The following is a 22,763-nucleotide window of genomic DNA, read 5'->3' as shown; positions in this document are numbered from 1 at the left end:
TTAATTCATTTTACCACACAACAATTGTGCAAGATGGATGCTTCTGTTCTTGGTTTATAGGCAAGGCAGCTCAGGTTGAAATCACTGGTCTGGGGTCACAGGGCTGCCTCGGGGCAGAGCAGGAATTGGCACCAGGGCAGGCTGGCTCCAGAGGGCAGGTCTCTTTGACTTCCCCTTCGTCGTACTCGGGCCTTTCCCTTGATTCTGATGGAGTGATGGTACATCGCCGCCGGTGGGGTCTCCTCACTGAGGTCTTCGGGCCATGTGCCATTTCAGAGAGCTGAGCTGTAGTCAGATCACCGGGTCCCCAGATCTGGAAGTCCGACCTTTGATTGGGGAACAGAGGCACTGCAGGAGAGCCGGGCTGGGCTTTCTTTTCCTGTCTCTCATGCTCAACTCCAGCTAGCTGGGGATTAACCCCCTGCCGTTATCAGGAGAAAGAGAACATAGGAAACTGGCTACAGCTCGGCTCTTGTGAAGAAGGAGGAGACGAAGTTACCCACTGCGGAAGGTTTCCGCAGCCCTTGCGCACGCCGGACAGTGCAATTGCCTGTTCCTGCAGCATCACGTTTGTGGTGTTGTCTGGACAGGCAGGGGAGCTGCAACTTGAGATTTGTAAACACTCTTCGCACGTTGGGATTCATCGTCTTTCCTCTCGGTGTCTCAGATGCCACGTTTCCCTCTTGCAGGGATTTCCCTTTGTTTAACAACCAAAAAATGGCTGCCTGGTTTGTGGCTCTCAGGATGCTTTTAGCTGCAAGTAACAAGACCCCCGACATCATCTGGCCAAACGGTAAAGACGTTTAATATGTCTCAGAAGTCTAGAAGTGGGTGGGCGTCAGGCAGGGTGGGATCAGCCACTCAAATGTCCGCCGTCAAGGACTCAGGTTCTCAGTGTGCACTTCACCCTACAGTCTTTCTCTCTGTATATACATAGTGCCTCTTGGTCCCAAGATGGCTGCCAGTGACAGTCAGGGCCACTTGCTTTCTTGTCCACAGACATCAGGAGAGAGAGGAAAAACCAGCGCACTCCCTCATGGGTTATAAATACTTCCCTTTAGTCTGCGATTGGTCTAGCCTCGATCATGTTCCCCCTCAGCAGGCCAGTCACATCAGCAGAGGAATGCCACACCCAGATTGCCTTTGACCATTTGGGGTCCATCTTCCAGGGGAAGAGGAGCAGGTTTTGAGTAGACAGTCAGATGCCTGCCGCAGCTGAGAAAGACCTCCAGACTGGGTCCCTGACCGAGGCTCACTAAGTTAACAAATTGTGTCAGGCCCAGCGGATCGTGGCATTTGAGAATAAGAAGCGTGGTTTTCTTTTAAGAAATGTGGTGGTTTGTGTCCAGTTTCTGCCTTCTGCCTCCTCTTCCGCCTCCCCAGAACCCCACACATGGTGGGCAGGTGGAGTCTGGCTCCCGTAGATCGCTTGCCTGTTGGCGGAAACAATGTATGCGTTGCCTCCCGCAGTGCTGAGTAGGTTTTGCCGTTAGTTTTTCCTTCTTCATCCCTAGCCCTCCTTCCACCCCCTCTCCAATTCTGAGGCGTTTGTGGTGTGTCCGCAGCTAGGTACATATGTATTACAGTATCTGTATTGAGGTTTGAGGAGAGAGTCCGCTTCCAGAAATGGTTTTGGACTCCCTATCTCATCTTCCTTTTTCTTCCAATTTTCACTGAACGCTGTATTTTTGAGCCCTAACCGCGTACGTTGCTGTGTGCGCTCCAGTGCATGAACGTCTGCCTGCCGAACAGTCGTATGTGCTGTGCACCCGCCACTCCTCACATTTCTAGTCCCCTGGTGTTCAGGTCACCCCCAGCACCACACCAGCAAAGACGACACTTCAGCGAGCACCCACATACCTGTGTCATTCTGAACCCCTGGGGTTTATATCCGGGTTCACACTGTGGCTGGAGACCAGCATTGTCTCTTGCCCTGGGGATGACCAGCGTGCTCTCCGGGAGGCTGCTCTGGCCCACGCTCCCTCAGAGTGTGGGAGGGTCCAGCTTTCCTGCTGGCTCATCACCACTGGCTGTTACTACCCTGCTTCCTGATTTGCATCACATCGACAAAGTGGGGTCACTGGCTCTAACACTCTGATTACTAGTCTGTCTAGATGCCTCTTCATACCTCTTCCTGCACCTGTTACCTTGAGTCAGGCTTCCGTTTCTGTGAGCAGCCTGTTCAGAGATGAAGTGAGGCAGCGGGGGCACAGTCATGAGAGGCAAATTCTGGAGCCTGGTGGCCTGGGTTCGAATATTTGCCCTCCCCTTTAACCTGGCAAGTTACTTAACCTCTCTCAGCCTCAGAATTTCCTTAAACAGAAAATGGGAGTGGTAATCAGATCTATATCCTAAAATATTTTGAGGAATTAATGAGATGATATAAATAAATACATAAATAATAACATGCTTAGGACAGTATCTAGCATATATATGATAGGAAAATATCAGCAAATATTATCACTAACATCATCATTTATTGGGTGTTTTAAAGTTTCTAAAAACGCAAAGATTTTTATCGTCTCTTCTTTGCATTCACATCAGAATATGTGCTGGTGCAGGCATTTCTGGCTTCTTTCTGATGGCTCCTTAGAAAGCAGAGAGACAATATAGTGAAACTTGTAAAAGACAAATCAGGTCTAGCTCAACTCCTTTCCCCTGTGTTTGGGTTGGGTGGTATATGTTCATTTCCATGTATGTGGTTTTATTTTTAATTTTTAAAAATGTGATATATTAATTGAAAAATTTTGTAAAACATCATGAGAGCATAGAAAGTAAAAATTTGAAGTCTCACTCCTCCTTTCCCTCACCCCAGCCCCAGTCTCACTTTCTGGAGTTAAAACAACTATCATAAACCATTTGCTGTGTTGACTGTGTTGTTAAGGGTGTGGACTCTGGAACCCCTAGCCAAGGCTCAAATCCTGTGTCCAACACCAGCTGGCTCTGTGACCAAGTTGTATTAGTTTGCTCTCGCTGCTATAACATAAAACCACAGACTAGGTGGTTTAAACAGAAGTTTGTTTCCAGCTCTAGGGGCTGGAAGTCCAAGATCAAGGTGCTAACAGAGTTGGTTTCCTCCAGGGCCTCTCTCCTTGGCTTGCAGGTGGCCGTCCTGTTGCTGCCGCTGCACATGGTCATCCCTGGGTGCACGTGTGCCTTGGTGTCTCTGTGTGTAGTGACCCCTTTGGCCTTATCTCCAAATACAGTCACACCCTGAGGTACTAGAGGTTAGGACTCCAGCAGCTAACACTTCCTGGTGGTTACCTGGCCAGGCCCTGCTGTAAGAGCTTTATATGTTAACTCACTTAATCTTCACATCAACCCTGTGAGGGAGGTCCCTTTGTTATTTCCATTTTATAGATGAGGTAGCTGAGGCACAGAGAGGTTAAGTGACTTGCCCAAGGTCACTCAGCAGAGCTGGGATTCAGATCCATGCTCTTAACTGCTCCACTGCACTAAATCAATGAGAAGACTTAACATTTGCTTGCAAGATGCTTTATATTGTACTGTGTCTGATTTTATCTCATTAAAGTAGATGCAGATCATGGTAGCCATTTGATAGGCAAGGAAAACAGGGTGAAAGAGGCTGATGGCGATGGCAGCTAACACACATCCCTGGCATCACACCAGGTCCTGTGCTACATGCCCTGCACGTGTGGATACTGCTGTATCCTCCAGAACTTTGCGAGGTGGACTCTCCCAGATAAGAAAACGGAAGCTCAGAGAGGTGAAGTGCCCTGGTTTGGAGCTGGGAGCTAGTATAGCTGGCACTCAGGCTGTATTGCCTGTATGCTGTCTCTGAGGACATCAGTCACCTAGGGGATCATTCAGCAAGTGTTGCCTGTGTGCCTGCAGTGCCAGGCCCCGTGCTGGTGCGGAGAGACAGCAGTGAACAGCACTGGCGTTGCTCCTAGCCCTCAGGGGGTCACATTCAAGTAATTGGATACGAGCAAGGCTGATGTTCACCAGCTGCCATCCATTCTGATTGCCTGTTGCCTGCCCTGTACTGGTTTCTAAATATTTTATATCTCAACCTGAAATATAAGTAACCGAAGCTCAACTCACAGTGGCTTATTTAGCTAGAAGTCCAGGAAAAAAATGCAGTTCTGGGGTTGACTCAACAGCTCCACACATCAGGGCCCCAAGTGTGTGCTCCTGAAATCATCTCGGCTTTTCCTCTTGGTTGCAAGATGGTTGCTGTGGCTCCAGGTAACATATTCTCTCACAGCCATGAGGCAGGAAGCAGGGAGCCAGCTAGGACCATGGTGTACTGCTCTTTTATCAGGAAGCTCCCCTGCCTTTCAGCAGGTTTTTCAACTGGAAAAGTGAGTCTGGCTTTTTCTGTCTTCATATTGGCAGGTTAGCAAAGGAGAAAGGGGTTGGAATGTGGGGAGGCCAGTTGAGAATGTTTGTTCTGGCTTAGGGGAAAAAAAGGGAGCTTTGTCTTCCACTCAAGCCTGGCCCCAGGTGGCTCTCTTCATGCCATGGACATTTGTACATTTATTCATGCAACAAGGGAAGAGAACCTAGAGGTTAAGAGCATGCAATCTGGAGTCAGTCTGCAGGTTTGAACCCAGCTTTATCATTTTCCAACAGTGCACTGGTTCAAGTTTCTTCATTCTGTGCCTCAGTTTCCTTGTGTGTGAAATGGGGTTCATAATTGTTGTGTGGATCAAATGAACTAATACTAAATAAACATAAAGTGCTTAGAACAATGCCAGGTGCATAGTAGGCCCTGTAGAAATGTTAGGCAGTGTGATTATTTACTCCCTCGTTCATCAGATGGACTTCTGAGCATCTCTTCCAGATGCCAGCACTTCCAGGGAGACAGGAGAGTTGGGGTGGCCCCTGGCCACAGGAGCCGGTCCTGTGAGGGGGCTGAAGCATGTACATGTAGCACCCAACAGGGACGCTAGGTAGACGGCCTTTCCAGACACCACATCAGCCAGCGGGTAGGCCAGACAGGGAGGGCTCCAGTGGCTCCTCGGAGAGCCAGAAGGGCTGGGGAAATCAGGGAAGGCCTCACCCAGGAGGTGGCTTGGGAAGTGGGCCTAAGGAAAAGGAAAGACTGGTGCACAAAGAGCATGGCAGTAACTGCAGGCAGAACGCAAGGCCAAGGCTGAGAGGGAGATGAGGCTGCTCTGGTCACAGGGTGATTGGGAATTAGTTGGGAATCCTGGGGGTTGTTCGGTCTGTGAATTACAGTTGGTTTGTATAGAGAAATCATCTTTGAAACCAAGTTTTAAAAAGGAATTGTCTAGAGATGGTGAACCTTTTTGGTCACAAGGAGAAGTCTTTGGAAGAGGAGATCCACAACCTCCAGGATGATAATAATGAACCAGTGAGGGGCACTTACTGGACACCATGCCCGGGGCTTTCTTTTCATCCGTCACTGAACCCTCTCAGCCTCCTGTGAAGCCAGTGGTGACGTTCCCATTGTCCAGAAGAGTCACTTCACCTTCCCATGTATTTGGTCATTGCTCCTTTGGTGGGGTGGGGGGCGGGGGGTGGTTGAGCACCTGCTACCAGCCCAGTGCTATTCTAGGTGGGGGAGTGAGCAGAGCAGGGGGAGCTCATGCTTCTGGTCTGGGGATGGACAGGCAAACCACTGAATGGAGAAGCGAGTTGAAGCTACGTTTTATCCAAAGCCAGTACTCTTCACTAAGAATCAAGATGCTACTATAAAGTGGTTAGGAATACAGGCTCACATTCCAGTCTTATCTCTTCCTGACTCCATGTGACCTTGGACTAGTGACCTCCTCTAGCTCTGATTTCCTTATCTGTAAAATGAGGATCTGGGTAGGACCTCTGTCAGTCAACATTGCACTCTGCTACAAGTAACAGAAAACCAGTGGACAGCAGCTTAAATAAGGCAACATATTCTCTCTTGCACATGGGAAGGAAAGAGTGTGTAGGTAGACTGGGGCAGGCCATTGACTGGGAGAGAGGGCTCCTGACTCCTTGTGCTGCCATCCTCAGCATATGGCTTTCAGCCTCACACTCCTCCAGATAGGTATCCGCATTCCAGGAAGGAGAAGGATGGGAGGGGTGTGCTCCTTTTATTGGAAAGCAATAGCTTTGCCAGAAGGCCCCTTCCCCCACCCCCAGCAGACCTCCTCTTAACTCTCGTTGACCAGAATGGGACAAACATTTAGCCGTAGCTGCAAGGGAACCTAAGAAAGCAAGCTTCTTGGATGGGCATCCTGCTGCTCCAAACAAATTCGGGCTTCTCAAGGAAGAGAAGGAGAGCAGGTTTGGGTTCAGCAGCCCTCAGTGGAGTCTGTGCAGCCACGAATGCGAAACATTCAGCCTGGTGCCCAGCCTGGAAGCAGGCCCTGGTGAAGGGTCACAGTGTTCTCACGCCCGAGGGCCCGAGTTCTTGTTCTTGTGATCAGGAAGCACCACCACTTTGTGCCGTTTCCTTACCTGCCCTTTGGGAGCGACGCTCCTCGCCTTAGAGTGTCCTGAGCAGCACTGTGAAAACGTGGCTGGGAAGGATTTTTGAAATGCATCCCACCCCATAAGAGGGCTGGGGCTAGCTGGCTTCTGTTCCGAGAACTGTCAGATTTCTTAAAGCTGAACCCAGCCCTACCAGCTGACTGTCAGCCCAGACATCTTCCCTGAAATGACTCATCTGTTCATTTCTGTCCCCTTCTTGTCTGAACAGTGTGGGGGCGAGAGCAGGAGTAGTGACCCACCTCTCTACGACCAGATCTGGCCTGGACCCACCTGGTACTCAGTTTAGGATTGAATGCCCTGACCTCATCTTCCTGTGAGGAAGCAGTCCGTCCCCCTCTCTGCGTCAGCACCACCCCTGTTCCGGACCAGGCCACTCCTGCCCCCGGCGGGGACAGCTGCCCTGACTCCTAATGGGACTGACTCTGCGGCTTATCGGGCTCATTGCCTCCATGGCAGCCAGACTGGGTCACTGCCTCCTAAAACTCCAGTGGAGGTCATCTCCCGACTCCTGAACACTCCGGGGTCTTTGCACCTGCTGTCCATTTGGTCCTTCATCTACTTCTACCCCTTTCCTTGTTAACTTCTCTTCCTTCAGGGCTTAACCACCACCTTTTTCCACGAAGCCCTCCTGGACCACCCACTCTGCAGCACCCTTTTCCTGTTCTCCACCAGTTTAGCCTTTCTTTTGTCTCGCTTATTCTGACGTGGATATTTGGTAAATGCACTCAATCCATGTGCGTGTCCCCCTCCAGCCAAAGGCAGAGAGAGGTCTCCCTCCTTCAGTGCTTTATTACATAGTGAGATCTCAGGAAACATTCATCTAGTGAATGGAAATCAGTTAAATGAATGAAAACTTACTGCTTTGTTCCCCTGATTTTGAAAACATGTTCATTAAAGGAAGGTAATTTGGGAAAATATAGAAAGGCATAAACAGCACGTTTTCAAAAATCACTGGTAGGCCCAGCACCAAAACCTAACCCCAATTAACTTTTCAGAATATTTTCTCCAATCTTGTTTCTATGACGTTTATATGTATATAAATGTCAGATGTCATAAGGATATGCACTAATTTATTTGACCATTCTCTGTTGTTGGATATTGAGGTTGGTCCTTTTTTTTTTTTTGCTTTACAACCAATTCCGTGAATTTTTTTTTTCTTCATCTCTAATTACTTCTTTGAAGTAGCATCACTGGTTCAGAGGGTAAGAACATTTTTAAAAGCTGTTGCCAGATTGCCTCTAGGAAGATTCCATCAACTAGGATCGTTAAAAAAAAAAAAAAAAAGGTTTGTTGTCCTGGAGGTGAGTGGCTGATTTCCTAGCATCCTGGTTTCATTTGATCTCCTGGAGAGCCCCTGCCCTAGTTGCTGAGGACTCAGTGTCCCCTTCCAGCCTGTTTTCCTCTGCCTTGGCCTTGGCCTGAGTGCAGTCCTGGGAAAGGATGTTTGATTACAGTGTTGTTCAAACAGAGCTGCAGGCCTTCGCCATCTGTCAGCTGGTCCATGGGCCCAAGAGGAGGCTTTGCACCCAGTCTGGGGTCAAGAGCCCTTCTAGAGCTCACTGTGATATCACCAAAGGGATGGGGCTGGGATGCTCGCTCCCTACAGCAGCCTGGCCCCAGAGCCCCCACCCCCTGGAAGCCCTCCTGTATTTCTCTGATGGGTACTAGACCCTCCCACTCTGTCCCCATCTGTCACTTGGTGAGTTGTCCCAAAACTGCTGTGAGGTAACCCTGCTTTCCCTGCCTCCCGCCTCCCTGGGGCGGGACTGTGAGGAAGTGCACATTCCCCCAGGATGTTTGTGTTCTGCAGGTGAAGTGGCCCTGCCGGTTCTGGGAAGTAGAAGCCTCTTATAGGAGAGAAAGTGAGCCAGGAGAGCGAGAGTGACTGGGGTGACTGTGTGTGTTTGTACGCACCACACACAAAGGCATGAAACTGATCCTCAAGTCTTCAAAGAGGGTCTGCAAAGGTCAGATAGCTAAGACTTTGAAATATATTTACCTATTTTTAAAAATTACATATCTAATCCAACAGTAGCATCTCATTGTTTAGAAAAAATTCATACAATGCAAAAGATCTTAAAAACTTTGATGTTGGAAAACATAACATACACACTGAGAAGTACGTAAGATGTAAATGTACGGTTCAGTGAACAGTTATAAAGCAAGCACTCCTCTAACCCCCAGATCAAGAAAGAATTTTGCCAGCTCCCGAGTAGCCTCTGTGTCCCTTCCCTGTCAGAACCCTCTCCCTCTCCCTCTCCCAGAAGCCATTCCTCTCAGGACTTCCATGGTCACCATTTCTTGCTTTGGAAGCTGGGTCACCTATGTGAGCAGCTCTGCATAACATGGTTCCATTTTGCCTGTTTTTGAACTTCATATAAAGGGAATCATAACCCATATATGTTGTTCTGTGTCTGGTTTTTTTTTGCTCAGGATCATGTCTGCGAGATAGTCCTGGCTTTGATGTTAGCGCATTTCTGCTATTAAAGCTCGTTTTCATTGATATACCGACAAGTTTTACAAATTTTCTTATTTGTGCCTTTTGTTTGATGAGTATTAGGGAAAAAAATGACTTTAACACTGATGTTTTTAAGGCTTTAATAAGTGAGTTAGTTGAAAGGATCATCTTAAGTAAATAATAGTACAGGTGGTCTGCTGGTGTGTCAGTGGGGGCGCATGACTTTGAGAAGTTTGGGAACTTCAAGGTCTAGGACAAGATGATGACAAGTGTACACATACTGCCACTCCCCTCCCTGGGGTGACTGCTTACAGCTGGAGGTCAGCTTTCCAGATCTTAGCTCTGTTGACCTAGGTGGCTATAATATAGATATAAAGTAGGTAGCTGGGATTTTTTTTTTTTAGTACTTTTTGTTGTTAAGAGAGTATGCCATTCTCCTAAATTACTTCTTCCTGGTTTCTGAGTTTGTTCTCTAATTAAAGCAGCCAATTTCCTTATAAGATTGCATTTCAAGGGCAGGGTAAGACTGGATATATATATGGTCTTGGCCTGTAGATGTTGGGAACTTGGAATCTGGAAGGGAATTGACAGAGAGACCAAGCAGAGGCTGCCAGCCTGGGATGCATCCTTAGTAGTAGATTAACATGGAATTGTGACTCGGGGCCTGAAATGTGCAGAGTTGTGGTGTGGCCATTTGCGTATGCTCATGTGTGAGAGACAGGGATGAGGACAAGGGATGACATGGAGCAATGGAAACAGGGACACAGAGAGGTAGAGCAGAGACACAGAAACGGGACAGAAATGTAATAGATAGGGACAGGGACACAGAAACATGAGACCAGTTGTCTGGTTAACTTGCTGGTTGGTTAGCTGGTTATGTGGTTGGCTGGCTCATTGGTTTTCTGGCTGGGTAGCTGACTGGTTGCCTGGTTGGTTTTGTTTTTTGGGGTGTTTTTATGGACTCAGGAAATACTTCTGGAGGACTCCCCCAATTCGCCGTGTGCCTGGGGACAGAGCTCTCAGTAGTGGCTGCAGGCATTTGGGTGTCTGACCACCCCTCTTGCCATGAAGGCACTATGAGTGCAGCTGCTTTGTCTTCATTATTAGTACTGTTTTTAAGCCCTGGATGAGGATGTTGGAGTGCTGATTACATGCCATTGCTGTGGGGGGAGGTCCTCGTGGGGCTCATCTCAGGCTCCTCCTACAGTCCCACAGCGAGGGGGTGGGGAGGGCTGCTCTCCTCTCTGGTCCATGCTGGGGCCAGGGTTTGATCCCAGGCAATCTGACTCCAGGGCATGAGCCTAATTTCTGCCTTAAAGTCATTCCAGGACAGAGGGCCTACATTTATCAAGCACCCACCATGTTCACAGCTCTATCCCTCCTTTCTTAGAGGTGACAATAGTGACAGTGGACATAGGGTCACCCACCTGGGTTCAAGCCCGAGCTCTGCCTTTTACCTGACCAGGTGATCTTAAGCACGTAACTTGCCGCTCTGAGCCTCAGTGTTCCTTTCTGTAAAGTGGAGAGAAGAGCGGGGCCCTCCCCCGGGATGCTGCACTGGTGGAGTAGGGCCAGGTGGGAGGCCAGCGCTTCTTAGCGGGGCTGCCGTTGTTAACGTGTAGCTTAGGGAACTGGACCATTAGAGCCTCCAGCCTGGGCTACAGGCTCCGTAAGCTTGACAGCTTGTCCTCTTACATGCAGTGACCCCATGAGTGGTCACAGGGCAGCCAGGTTCAGACCCCTACTCCTCCAACTTTGGGCAAGTATTGTATCGGAGCCTTGGTTTCCCCATTTTGAAATGGAGGTGATGAGAACACTGCCTCTGAATATCATTAGGAAGCTTAAGTTCAGTGTTTTGTCCTAAGAGCTTTGCAGGGGGCCTGGTGCTCTGTTAGGGTGATTCCTGCTGGCAGCTGGGCACCATCCAGGGTAACAAGGCCCAGCTCTGTGTGTCCCCCTCCCCACCTCCCCTCCACCACGGGAGCCTTCTTGGCCACGGTTTTCCTCACGGGCTCCACTGCCCCCTCACCCCACGCCGGGGCTGTCCTCAGGTGAGGACAAGCAGCGCCCGAGACGCCTCCGGCCTGGACCCCCAAGAGCAGGATGGAAAGAACAGGGCTTTAGCAGATGTTCTTTGACAAGGATTCCCTGGCTCTGTTTAATCAAGACTGTCAAATATTGATTTAATCTCCAGGCCCAACAGATGTGATCTTAGCAGGTTTCAGTGGCAATTAGCTGGGATTAGTTAGCAAGTTAGGCTCCATGCTGACAGGACACCATCTTCTAAAGGCAGCTTGGCCCAGCCACAGGAGTGAGCCCTGTAGGGGGACGTACTAAATGTTTAACCACCCGTCTGACCTGGACAGCAGCAGCTGTGACAGTAGACTCAGAAGCTGGATCTTTGAAGCCCTGGTGGGGCCCAGTGCTACCCCACACAGTAATGGTGGGAACACTCGGGGTTCAAGGCTGCAGCCGTTTACTGAAAACCTTCAGTATCGAAATAAATGGCATGGCCACGCCAGCACATGTGGCTTGACTCTGGGCCTGGCTAGAGCCAGGAGATCCTCGAGGGCTGTCTGGCTGCCTGGCTGCCTGGAGCCGTGGTTGTGCCCCTGATTAGGTCTCCCTAGAAGGGGGTCCCCTGACCACAGAGGTCCCCAGCCCCGCTCTGCCACTTTATCCTCACTCCCCAAGCATGGCTACAGCTCCTGGGTGGGCCTGGCGCCTGTGCCATGCTCCAGGAAGTATCCTTTTTTAATTTTGCAGTTCAAAGTCTCATTTGAACTGAGTGGGACTACCCAGAATTGGAACAAGATGCTCACTCCACATGTGCTTCACAGGAGGTAGTGACACCCTTGCCTAACCCACCCGACCCCACAGGGACTCGAAAGTGGGTACCTCCCCTGGCCCTGGCTCTGGGGCCACCAGGAAGGAGGGGCTGACCCTTCCTCTTGTTCAAGGTGGGCCACCACAGGCTGCCTGGCTCCTGAGCCCAGGGGAACCAGGGTTCATTCCCAGGCCATGTTTGGTCCTTTTTATTTGCTTAAGGTTTTTTTATTATTATTATTATTATTATTATTATTATTATTATTATTATCATCATCATCATCATCATCATCATTATTATTATTACTACTACTACTACTACTACTACTGCTGCTGCTGCTATTACTGCTACTACTACAACATAAGTGAAAATGATTATAGCTAATACTTACATGTCACTTTGTGCCAGGGATATTCTAAGTCTCTACACGTTCGTTCACTCATAATATCCCTAAGAGTTAAGCCTCATTATCTGCATTTTACAGATGGGAAAACTGAGGTATAAGGAGGCTAAGTCACCTGCCCAAGGTCTAACTAAGTGGCAGAGGTGGGAATGAAACCAAGTGGTCTTTGCTTTTAACCACTGTGCTATAGCTATCCTATCAGGAAACATCTCCAAGATCTGGTAATAAGAAAAGCAACTATGAAGATATTAACCCTTTTATTTTTTAAAAAAATTATCTTTCTATATAAGCATTTACTGCAGTTTAGGCATTTGGGATAAAAGTACGACTTCCGTTTTGCTGAGGAGCACGTGAACATGAGGTGGCATGCCCCTTCCATCCGTGGGTTTGGGTGTGAGCATCTTGCCGGGCCGCAGAGGAATCTCCGCTTGGAAAGACACATATTTTTCGGCCTCCATGGCCCTAGGGGCAAGGTTGGTGTGGGGACTGGCTCAACCCAGGGGGTAGTGCGGCAGAGCTTTCGCTTGGTCCCCAGCCCTCCCCCACACCCCACTTCCCCTAGCCTGAGGCGCCCCTCTCCTCTGCAGTTGTGAGCATTTCCTTGTAGATTTACAGAGAAAGGTCTGGAAGAAGACATGGAAAACCTGTTGACAGGGCTTCTCTCCAGGGTTTAGATCCCAGGCAGGGCCTCACAGGGGTCCGGAAGAGGACCTGGAACTTACATGCTTGTGAAAATTCATACACAGACATGGAGGAGTTGTGTTTTTGTTTTTGTTTTTTAAGTTTTCCTTTGTCTCCATCCCACTTTACTCCTTAGAAGTAACCACTGTTAGCAGTTTGATGGATGTCTTCCTAGACCATTTCTTGTACATTTTATAGAATTTATGTACACACTCACACTAACAAAATCTGCCCCCCTTTTATTTAAACCAAATGGGGTCATGCAATACAAACTACCCCACAACTGGCCACTTTCCCTTCTCAAGTGGCAGCATGGAATATGAGTATGAGCTAGGAAGCCAGATCGCCCGGCTTCAAATCCCAGTGCCCTGCTCTCTAGTTGAGCAACCCAAGGCAAGTTACTCAGCCTCTCTGGACTCGGTTGCATGGGCTTTGAACTCAGTACGGTCCCTCAGTCAGCCCTCCCTCACGGGCTTGTCATGAGGATGCAGTGGGTGAGTGTGTGGAAAGGCATTGCGCCTGCTACACATAAGCACTCAGTAGGTGTGAGCTCTGCGCGTTCCCTGGGCGCCAGCTGGGCAATCTGCATGACACAGCTGCCTCATGCTTTATTATGGTGGCCGCACCTGTCCTGGAATCACGGCTCCCAGATCGCCTTCACCCATCCCTGCTCTCGGGCATCTATGCTATCCCCAGCTCTTCCTGTCACAGCAGTGCAGCAAGCGTGGGCGCCGTCCATCTCTCAGTGTGCACTGGGGTGAGTATCTGAGGCACAGATTCCTAGAAGGGAAATTGCTGGATTCAACTAAAACAATATGCACACCTCAAATTTCAGTGTGTTAATTCCAATTCATTCTTCCAGTTCCCCCAAGGGAAAAAAAATTACACCGATTTACATTCTTAGAAACAGGACAGGCCGCTCCAGAGCTCTGGCCTGTGTGGGAGCCTGGCCAGTTTGACTGTGGAAGCTGTACACGGCTGCCCTCGACTCCTGGGTAGGAATGTGGACCCCTCCTGGATGCCCTGGAAGGTTTAAGTTAGAAACACCCATCCGTTGTGTTCTTTGACATTAAATATGAAAGTGCAGGTTCTCACAGCACGATGTCGTGGTATAATAAGAAAAATATTTTGATTTTCATCCAGGTTCCCAGCGCAAGAGCTTCCTAAAACCCTTGGAATTTCCTGAGAGATATGGTTGATACTGTCTTTTGTTATTCAAAATAAGCTCCTTTCAACCATACCTGAGTTTATGCTAAAGAGATGACTCTTGGTGGACCCCTAAATACTTCAGGAAGGTGGCTGGTTGCCAGAGGGACCAACCACATGATCAGAGGGTTGGAACTTTTGAGCCCCACCCCTCCGACCTCTGGGAAGGGAAGAGGGGCTGCAGGTTGAGTTAATCACCAATAACCAGTGATTTGATCAACTGTGCCTTCATAAAGGGACCTTCACGATACCATAAACAGCAGGGTTTGGAGAGCTTCTAGGTTGGTGAGCACATCCACGTGCTGGGAGGGTGACGCACTGCACCTCCACAGGAACAGAAGCTTCTGTACTTGGGACCCTTCTGGACCTGGTCCTGTATATCTCTTCTGGCTGTTCATTCATATCCTTCATAATAAACCAGTAATAGTAAGTCACGTGTTTCCTTGAATTCTGTGAGCTGTTATAGCAAACTGTTGAACTTGAGGAGCGGGTCGTGGGAACTTCTGATTTATAGCCAAGTCAGGCAGAAGTGTGGGTAACCTGGGGACTCACCACTTGCAGTTGGGGTCTGAAGTGGGGACAGTCTTATGGGACTGAGCCCTTACCTGTGGAGTCTGTGGAGTAGTTGGTGTCATGATTGAATTAAACTGTAGGACACCCAATTGAAGAATTGCTTGGTATAGATAACCCACACATTTGGTGTCAGAATTGTTGAGAGTTCAGAACAGATCATAGTAGTTTATGGCCATGGTCAAGGCCCTGCTCACTGTTTTTTAGGCTGATGGAGCAGAGACTCAGCGATGATACTTTCTAATGAGATTTCTGAGATTTCCATCCATCTTGCTTCCTGGAGGAGCTCTAAAGTGGTCCTGCGTATGCTCAAATTTCCAATAAAGTGGGGAAAGATACAGGGAAGTGGGACAGAAAAGAAATTCTTAACCTAAAATCTGCTGAGCTGTTGCTGACTTTCTAGAGTTTTGTCCTCATGAATTGACTTTGAAGATAACTTGCATCATTCGTGTATTCACACAACACATTCATTAGACCTGCCTCATCTCTTACTTAGAGCGTAGTGGTGAAGGTGTGGGAGCCAGACTGTCGGGGTTGGAGTCACAGCCGCTCCACCTACCAGCCTTGTGAATTGGCCATGTTACCTTTGCCTGATCTGTGGAATGGACGTGCTAGAAATCCTGACTTTATAAAGCTCTTACAACACACATGTTAATACACCCAACATGTGCGGCCCTGCCCCTGGCACATGGAGAGAACTCATAAGGTGTTAGCCTTACTGTTTTAAACATCACCACCCTCCCCTCTCCATGACCCACACAGCAAGAACATGTATGTTGGACCCCAGTCCACCACAGACTTGGAGCTGTTCAAGGTCTAAGGAGCACAAAAGATACTCAGAGGCTTAAAAGTCCAGTGGACTAATAACTCTTGTAGTCGAGAGTGTGCAAACCAGACCCCTGGGAGCCTGAGGTGCAGAGGGGGTGGCGGAGAAGTCATGGTAGGACAGCAGCACTGGGGGCCGAGGGGCGTGGACAAGGCTTCCTGGAGCAGCAGTCCCCTGAAATCCCCCTGCAGTGGTCACCAGTGCCCTTCGGACCAATCATTGTCACCAAAGGTGACCCTCTCAGCTGCATCCTACCCTGGGGACCACGTGGCCCTCCCCAGACTCCCCGCCAGGGCCTCTGTCACAGCCACTCTCCTGCCTCTGGCGGGCGTGCTCACTTCCTCTGGCACTTCCAGCTTCTCAAGGCTCAGTGTCGGGCCCTCCTCCCTTTGCTCTCTGTTTTCTGTCCTCAGTCCCAGCTGCATATTAGAATCAGCTGCAGAGCTTTTAAAAGACACTCAGGCCCAGGCCAGCTGATTCAGACTCTCTGGGGGTTGGGTGTGAACACCTGTATTTTTCCCGAGCTCCCCTGGTGCCTCTCCTGGGCAGCGGGGTGGGGGAGAACCCCGGACAACCCCAGAGGCCCCGTCCGCTGGCCACGCCCGGCTTTCCTGCCCGAGCATGTCAGCCGCGCTCATCAGCGCACCTGGGCTTGGCAGGCACCCCCTCTTCAATGCAGATCCCGGTCAGGGGCACCCCTTCCCTGAGCCCTCCCCACCTCCTCCCATCTCAGGTAGCCTCGGCCCCACCCTGTCACAGCACTGCATTTTCTTCCTCTCTAGCTGACTACCCTTTGAAGTGCCCTTGTTTTCTGTCTCTGTTTACTTATTTCTCTGGCTTCCTTCTACCAGAAGTAAGTTCTTAAGAGCCTGGGCGTGGTCTGTCCCGCTCAGGGCTGTATCTTCAGCACCTGCAACAGGAGTGCATAGTAGATGCGTTAAGAAATTTATTGAATAATTGAATGGATTGTGAGTGCTTAGTGTTGGTGGAATGAATGAATGAGTTCTACATGCCTGGTTAATGTTGAGCAAGTGAATAAGCTTTTAGTACTTTTGGGACTGAATGATTTTTTTGGACTGAACGATTTCTAAGAATGTGGTGGGTGAGTGAATGAATGAGTTTTAAGGACTAACTAGCTTTTACTGGACAGATGAATGACACATATGTGCCTGGAAACTGCTGAATTGCCAGTGCGTTTCTGGGGAGCCGTCACCCCCACCGTGGGCCTCTGAGAGGAGCCCTTAGACTTGGTGCCACAACCCTGAGCTACCCAGAGCTCTGGAGTCCCACTGAGCCCCCATGGCAATGAGTAGATCATGTTTCCATGAAGGAGAAACACCTGGAGTAGCTCAGGGCGGCCCTGGACACAGAAGGCTGTATAGGAAGGAGACCCTAGATACCTGCCTGCCCCCTCTCATCCAAAGGCCTGTGACAGGGCAGTGTGTACACACACACACACACACACACACACACACCCCTACTCCGCACATTGCTTTCAGCTTCTTCCCAGTGGCAGACACACTTGGGCACCACACATGTCCTTCCTACCCTCAGGTCACAGACCCCAGCGGAGACAGTGCTCCCTGGTCCAGAATGAGGTTGTGATCCATCCATTCATTTATTTAGCAGACATTTTATTAATGGCCTCCAGTGTGTCAGGCCTGTGCTAGGGATACAGGCAGTGAGGCATCACTCATTGCCTCACAAACGGCAGACCATCAATTCCATGGTAAATTGCTTGCACATATTGATGCAGGTACCACCAAAGAGAAATGCAGAGAGCTCAGGGTAGGGATTGACTAGGTTGTTGAGAAGGGAAATTCATGTGGAGAAAGTGGCATTCATCTCGAGTCTTGAGAAAGAATTACCTGGGTAACGGAAGGGGAGCAGGAATGGCATATGCAAAGGTCCTGAGGCAGCAGGGAGGATAGATGTGAGGGAAACTGAAAGAGGGACCTTGTGGCCTGAGCTCCAAGAGCAGAGGGAAGGGGAGTGAGCCTGGAGGACGGAGAGGATGGTTTTGAATTTTATCCTAAGATCGCTCTGCTTGCTGTGTGGTAAAAGGCCTTTACGAGAGAGGGAAACAGAAGCAGAGGCACCAGTGAGGCTGTGGTGTAGTGAACCTGTGAAGATCATGGTGGCTCAGACCAGAAGGCTGGTGGGAGAGAAGGATGGACTCAGATCTGCTATGGGGAGAGTCAACAGGACGTGGAGTGGTGGATTGGACATGTAGAGTGAGGGAGAGGAAGCATGAAACATGACATTGATGTTTCCAGTTTGAGCCCTTGCATGGAAGTAAGTGCCTTTCACTGAGAAGAAGCAGATGACCAGTTGCATTCCTGCTCTGACAAATATTCTGGTGTACCATCCTGTCGACATCTCTTGGATGTATGACCTGATTTGGTGAATGAAATGTGAGCAGAAGTGACACATGTCATTCCTGAGCGGGAACTTTCAGGGCCATTGCATGGTTCAACCATGTCTCTCCCCTGAGATGTGTGGGGTCTCAGGTGAAAGGCTGCTTCCTCAACTGGCAGCAAAGCTGGCACGAGCTGGGCCCTTGGCCAATCCATGATGGACATGCAGTGTGAACAAGAAGCAAACTTCTGTTGTGTAAGCCTCTGAGCACTTGGAATCTTTGTTAGTGCAGCGTAGCTCGGCCCATGCTGACTATCCCGAGAAGGAGCAAGTTTTGTGGATAGGGAGAGATCAAGAGTTCAGGCTGGGAATGTTCAGTGTGCAGTGCCTGTGAGGTATATACATGGTGATGTCACGTAAGCAGGGGAATACCTAAGTTTGAAACTCAGAAGAGCAGTTGGATCTAGAGATATTTTACTGTGTGTCACCATGAGGAAAATGAGAACATGAAGACTCTGTCCATGATCACTGGGAGGGCTGGTGCTTGAGCTCAGGACTGCCTGACTTCAGGAATGAAGCAGCTGGAGTCAGTCCCAACTCTGTGACCTCATAATCATATGGTCTTGGACACATTACTTCATTCCTCAGTTTCTTTATGTGTAAAGTGGAGATAATGATGATACGTACCTCATGGAATTGCTGTGAGCGTTAAGAGAGATAATAAATGTCAGCTGCTGTAGACAAGGGCCTGGGCCACAGAAGTGTCATGTGCATGGTAGCTGTTGTTACAGATGTTATTTTGTTATGTAACAAAAATGTCCAGTGGTAGGCAGTGGAATCAGGTTGGCTTCAGGTCCAGGCTTAATGCAGAGACTCAAATGATGACAACAGCCCCCAGACTGTCTCTACTCTCAGCCCCTTTTACAGACAGTTCTCCCCTCATGGTCACAAAATGGCTACAGTGATTCCATCCTTCACATCCTCTCCAACTCGGGGTAAGAGGGAAACGCACAGTCTTCAGCTCCAGCACTCCTAGCGAAGACATCACTGGGTTCCTGGTTCTGGTTGGGTCTTGTGATTTGCTCCTGACTAGCCCATTGGATGGGAGTCAGAGAGGGCAGGTTCTCAAAGAGAAATCTGGGCTGTTGTTGGAAGAAGCAGTCATGGCGGCTGGGGAAGCAAACTACAAATGTCTCCTGATGGAAGGCCCGTGCTTTTCCCTTCTTCTCTGCCCTGTGAGGTTCCGGCAGTCATTGTGGCCCCAGACAGCAGGGCTCTTCAAAGCCAGGACACTGGGCCATCCATGGTGCTTACCTGTTTGTCCGCTAGTCTAGCCTCCAGGCTTTGGGGGCCTGATAAGGGAGCATGCTCTCAGCTCAAGAGAGTCCCCCAGCTTCACAAATGACAGTCTTGGAGCATTTACACAGATACACCATTAGTTGCCTGCTCTTATAACAGACCCTGATGTCTTCAGGGAACCAGTGTGGCCAGCCCCGGGGATAAGTCCTCAATGGCCCAAGGGCAATCAGGATGGTCACAGCTTCTGGCTTAACCAGCTTCTCTGGCAAATGGAGTGGCCATAAGTGACAACACCTGGCCAGTGAGACATAAAAGAAAGTCTGTGGAGGTAAGGTAAATGTTCTGGCAAATACCCTCCTTCCTGATTAGGGTCAGATCTCTAAGAAGAACACTCTTACATCATCCCTTTCTTTAACCCTTGCCGATGGTTCAGTGAGATGCACAGCTGTGGCTGCCAGCTGTGACCGTGAGGCCACACGCCAAAGATGTAAGCCAGCAGCACAGTGAGGGAAGGCAGGTGGGGGAGAAAGAGAAAATGCCCGATGTCATTCCACGGTACCAATTGTGGGGCTTGGTATCTGGCCTCCTTGTCACATGAGAGAATGAAATGTCTTCATTGCCCGAGACACCACTGGATGGTATTGTTCCTTGCAGCCAGGAATGCATCCCACCTTCCCCTCCCACTGCCACTTGCTTCTTTCTCATGGTGCTGCTGCCTGGGCCCTACTTGTTCCCAACCACCATCCCCAGCTGCCTTCCTTGCACACAGCACCGAGTATTAGTCAGGGTCCTCAGATGCCAGCAGCAGAGCCATGCTTGACAGCCTTGGATGGAAGCAGATTCATCAGTGGCTTACAGAATCAACAGGAGGCCAGAGGAGCAATTGTAGCAAACAGGCAGGAGTCAAGAACACTGGAAGGAAGGAACCCAAGCATGCCTAGCAAGTCACACTGCAGGAAAAGACAGGTCGACATCCCCAACCACTGCAGGACACCCTCCAGTCTTTCATGCTCTCAGCTGAGGTCCTGTGCCTGCCCCCTGTCCCCCGCTGTGCTTCTGTAACTGGGGGGAGTAGGGAGAACTCCTGCCAAAGATACACGAAGGAATGGTGATAACAGCACTGACCGTGAGGGAGATGGTATTATCCCCATTTTACAGATTGAAATTGAGTCACAGTTTCAGAAACCAGTCCGTGGCACACCAGTGTCTGAACCCAGGCAGGCTGGCTCTCCCAACAGGGGTTCCCCTTCAGGAAGATCAGAGCTCTACAGAGACAGCTGGAAAGGGACCAGTGTGTGCCAGTCCCTGAATCCCAGAGAGTCTGTGGGTGTCACACCCTCAGTCTGTGAGCGTCACGGGGAGACTCGGCTGCACCTGCTCAGGGAAGGGATTTGTGCAAAGAGACCGGGGCCTCCCAAACATCTGTGTGTTTTCACAGAAGGCAGCAAAACGAATTGGGGATTTCTGACTGAGCTGGAAACAAAATGCCATCAGCGAAGTCCATCTATCCGAGGTGTTTGCATAAGTCAGGGTCGCGTCAGGGCCAGCGCTTTTCCCAACCAGCCCAAACGTGGCCTCAAAGGTCTAATCCTCCGAACTCTGCCAGGCTGACCCAAGGATACAGCTGGGCTGTCAAGCGCCCTCAGCCAGCCTGGATACCCCAGCCTGGCCTCAGATCCAGGGCCCCTCAGGCCCTCATCTCTGGTGAAGCTGAAGCTGTACGCTGGTCACCAAAGGTCGCAGACCAGCAGCCCTGGCCGTAGTCTGGCCCACATACTTACTTTGTTGACCCTCATTGTGGTGTTTGTTGGTAATGTTGTTAAGAGGTATTTATCTGTTGACTAGAAATACGTGCAAGTAACGCAAACAGGAGCCAGTGGTGTGCGATACCAGATAAAGCTCCTTCCTCTTCAGAAACATACATTCTGGGAACACACAGTAGCTCACAGTCTTATTGGGTGGGAAGCCAGGAAAAAAATCGGAGTAATAAGTGAGTTTATACATAAGTACCAAGGGGGAAAAAATGAAGCAGGGGAGGGGGGCTGGGAGTGGAGGGGAAAGACACCCAGTTTCTCTCCCCAGAGGCAACCGCTCTGAGCAGTTTCTTGAAAATCCTCTTAGAAATCATCTCTGCGTGTTAGTTTGCTGTTGTTGTAGCTGTTTTGTTTCTCAAATTGGGAGATGTTGCATATAACTCTGGATATCTGGTTCCTCTTGAAAGATCCCATAACTAGGCGTCCCCATTCCTGCAGGGCTCGGTTGCAGGAGCTGAGGCCCAGTGCGCTTTTCAGAAGATGCCAGTGCCATCCAGGTTGCCACAGCCTCACCTGGCCCCAGGCCTGTCTCCCTTAACCACCCCAGCCCTGGGGACTTGCAACTTTCTGCCCCTTCTCCACCCCTTCCCCGCAGTGTCTTCAGGAATATTTCTGTGCTCCTGTGCTGATGGGGAACCAGGAAGAGGGTGTGCTATTGCTCCGCACCCCCACTTCTCCCCTCACCTGGTTCTCATTTTCTCTGAGGCTGTAGGTCCCCCTCTTTGTTTGGCTCCATGAATCTTCTTCATGCTTCACCTCGGTCCCTCTCTGCCAGCTAACTTCATACCTGTGGGCACGAGATATGAAATGTGCATACACATGCACACACACTCACACACAGGACATCTCCACTCCTCACTCAGAAAGCACCAACAGTCACTGACCACAATGACCGTGTCCATCTTCACCATCCAAGCGGAAGAAAAGTTGTTGGTCACCTTGAGTCACATGCCCAGCCCAGCCCTCCACTGCCCTGAACAGAATCTGCTCTGTTGGCAGGAGAAAGGGGCACAGCTGGTGGGACAGGTTCTGCCACAGGCCATGATCCACTTTCCTCTTCCTTCCCCGCCAAGGGTTTCATCTTCCAGAAGCTCAAGGTAGAGACAAAGGGAAAGGATCCTGCAGAGTACGTTGCTGGACAGAAGAATGACCTCCCCTCCCCAGAGGTCTGCACGTCAGGATTGCTTACACATCAGGTTAGGAACGGGCTGTCTGTTCACTCATTTGGACACTAAATAGTGAGCAAAGTATCCTGGACACTATTCCTGGGGCTGGGGCTATGTCATTGAACAACACAGACCCCCCTGCCATTCTGGAACATCGTTTAGTGATGGAGATAGTAAATAGATGATGAAGAAACTAATTTCAGTTAGCGGTAACTGCTAAGGAAAAAGAAGAAAGCAGAGTGTGTGTCAGAGAAAGGCTTTGAGGAGACAGGACTTAGAGTGGTTCGGGAAGGTTTCCCTGAAGAGTGGGCATCAGGCGAGGGAACCAGCCTGGTGAAGAACCGAGGAGGGACACCCACATATCCCAGATGGGGCTTCATATGTCGGACGAACAGAGAAGAAGGCCAGTGTGATGGGATCTTAGTCCAGGCTGGGGAGAGGCATCAGGGAGACTGGCCAGTCCTGTGCGGCTCATAGGCCAGCAGAGGGAATTTAGATTTTATTCTACTGCAATAAGAAGCCACTGGGGACATCTCAGCAAAGTAATGACAGAAGCTGATCTCTCAGCCCTCATAGTATCTATTAATCACGTAGATTTCTGGAGACATTCCCTCCCCCAAATCCACCAGTGCTCATGGTGATTCCGCCAGTGTTTTCGCTTCCTTTCTGGCGGGGTGGCTGGTCAGGTGGACAACA

The 22,763-nt window shown here is 49.8% G+C and overlaps 1 protein-coding gene across 10 annotated transcripts in view; it reads left to right on the top strand.

The window, feature by feature from the left end:
• Positions 1 to 22,763, top strand: part of SIPA1L3 (signal induced proliferation associated 1 like 3) — a 214,753-nt gene that overhangs the window by 99,538 nt on the left and 92,452 nt on the right. For 2 of the 10 annotated variants that reach the window (XM_072967152.1, XM_072967154.1), the window contains one exon: positions 21,975 to 22,097. The exons of the other annotated variants lie outside the window; for them this stretch is intronic. The gene's annotated coding sequence lies outside the window, so the exon portion shown is untranslated. The remainder of the gene's footprint in view (positions 1 to 21,974; positions 22,098 to 22,763) is intronic. 10 annotated transcript variants of the gene reach the window in all.

The sequence above is a fragment of the Vicugna pacos genome, chromosome 9 (assembly GCF_048564905.1).
Source record: "Vicugna pacos chromosome 9, VicPac4, whole genome shotgun sequence".
NCBI lineage: Eukaryota > Metazoa > Chordata > Mammalia > Artiodactyla > Camelidae > Vicugna > Vicugna pacos.
This window is presented reverse-complemented; position numbering and strand designations above follow the sequence as displayed.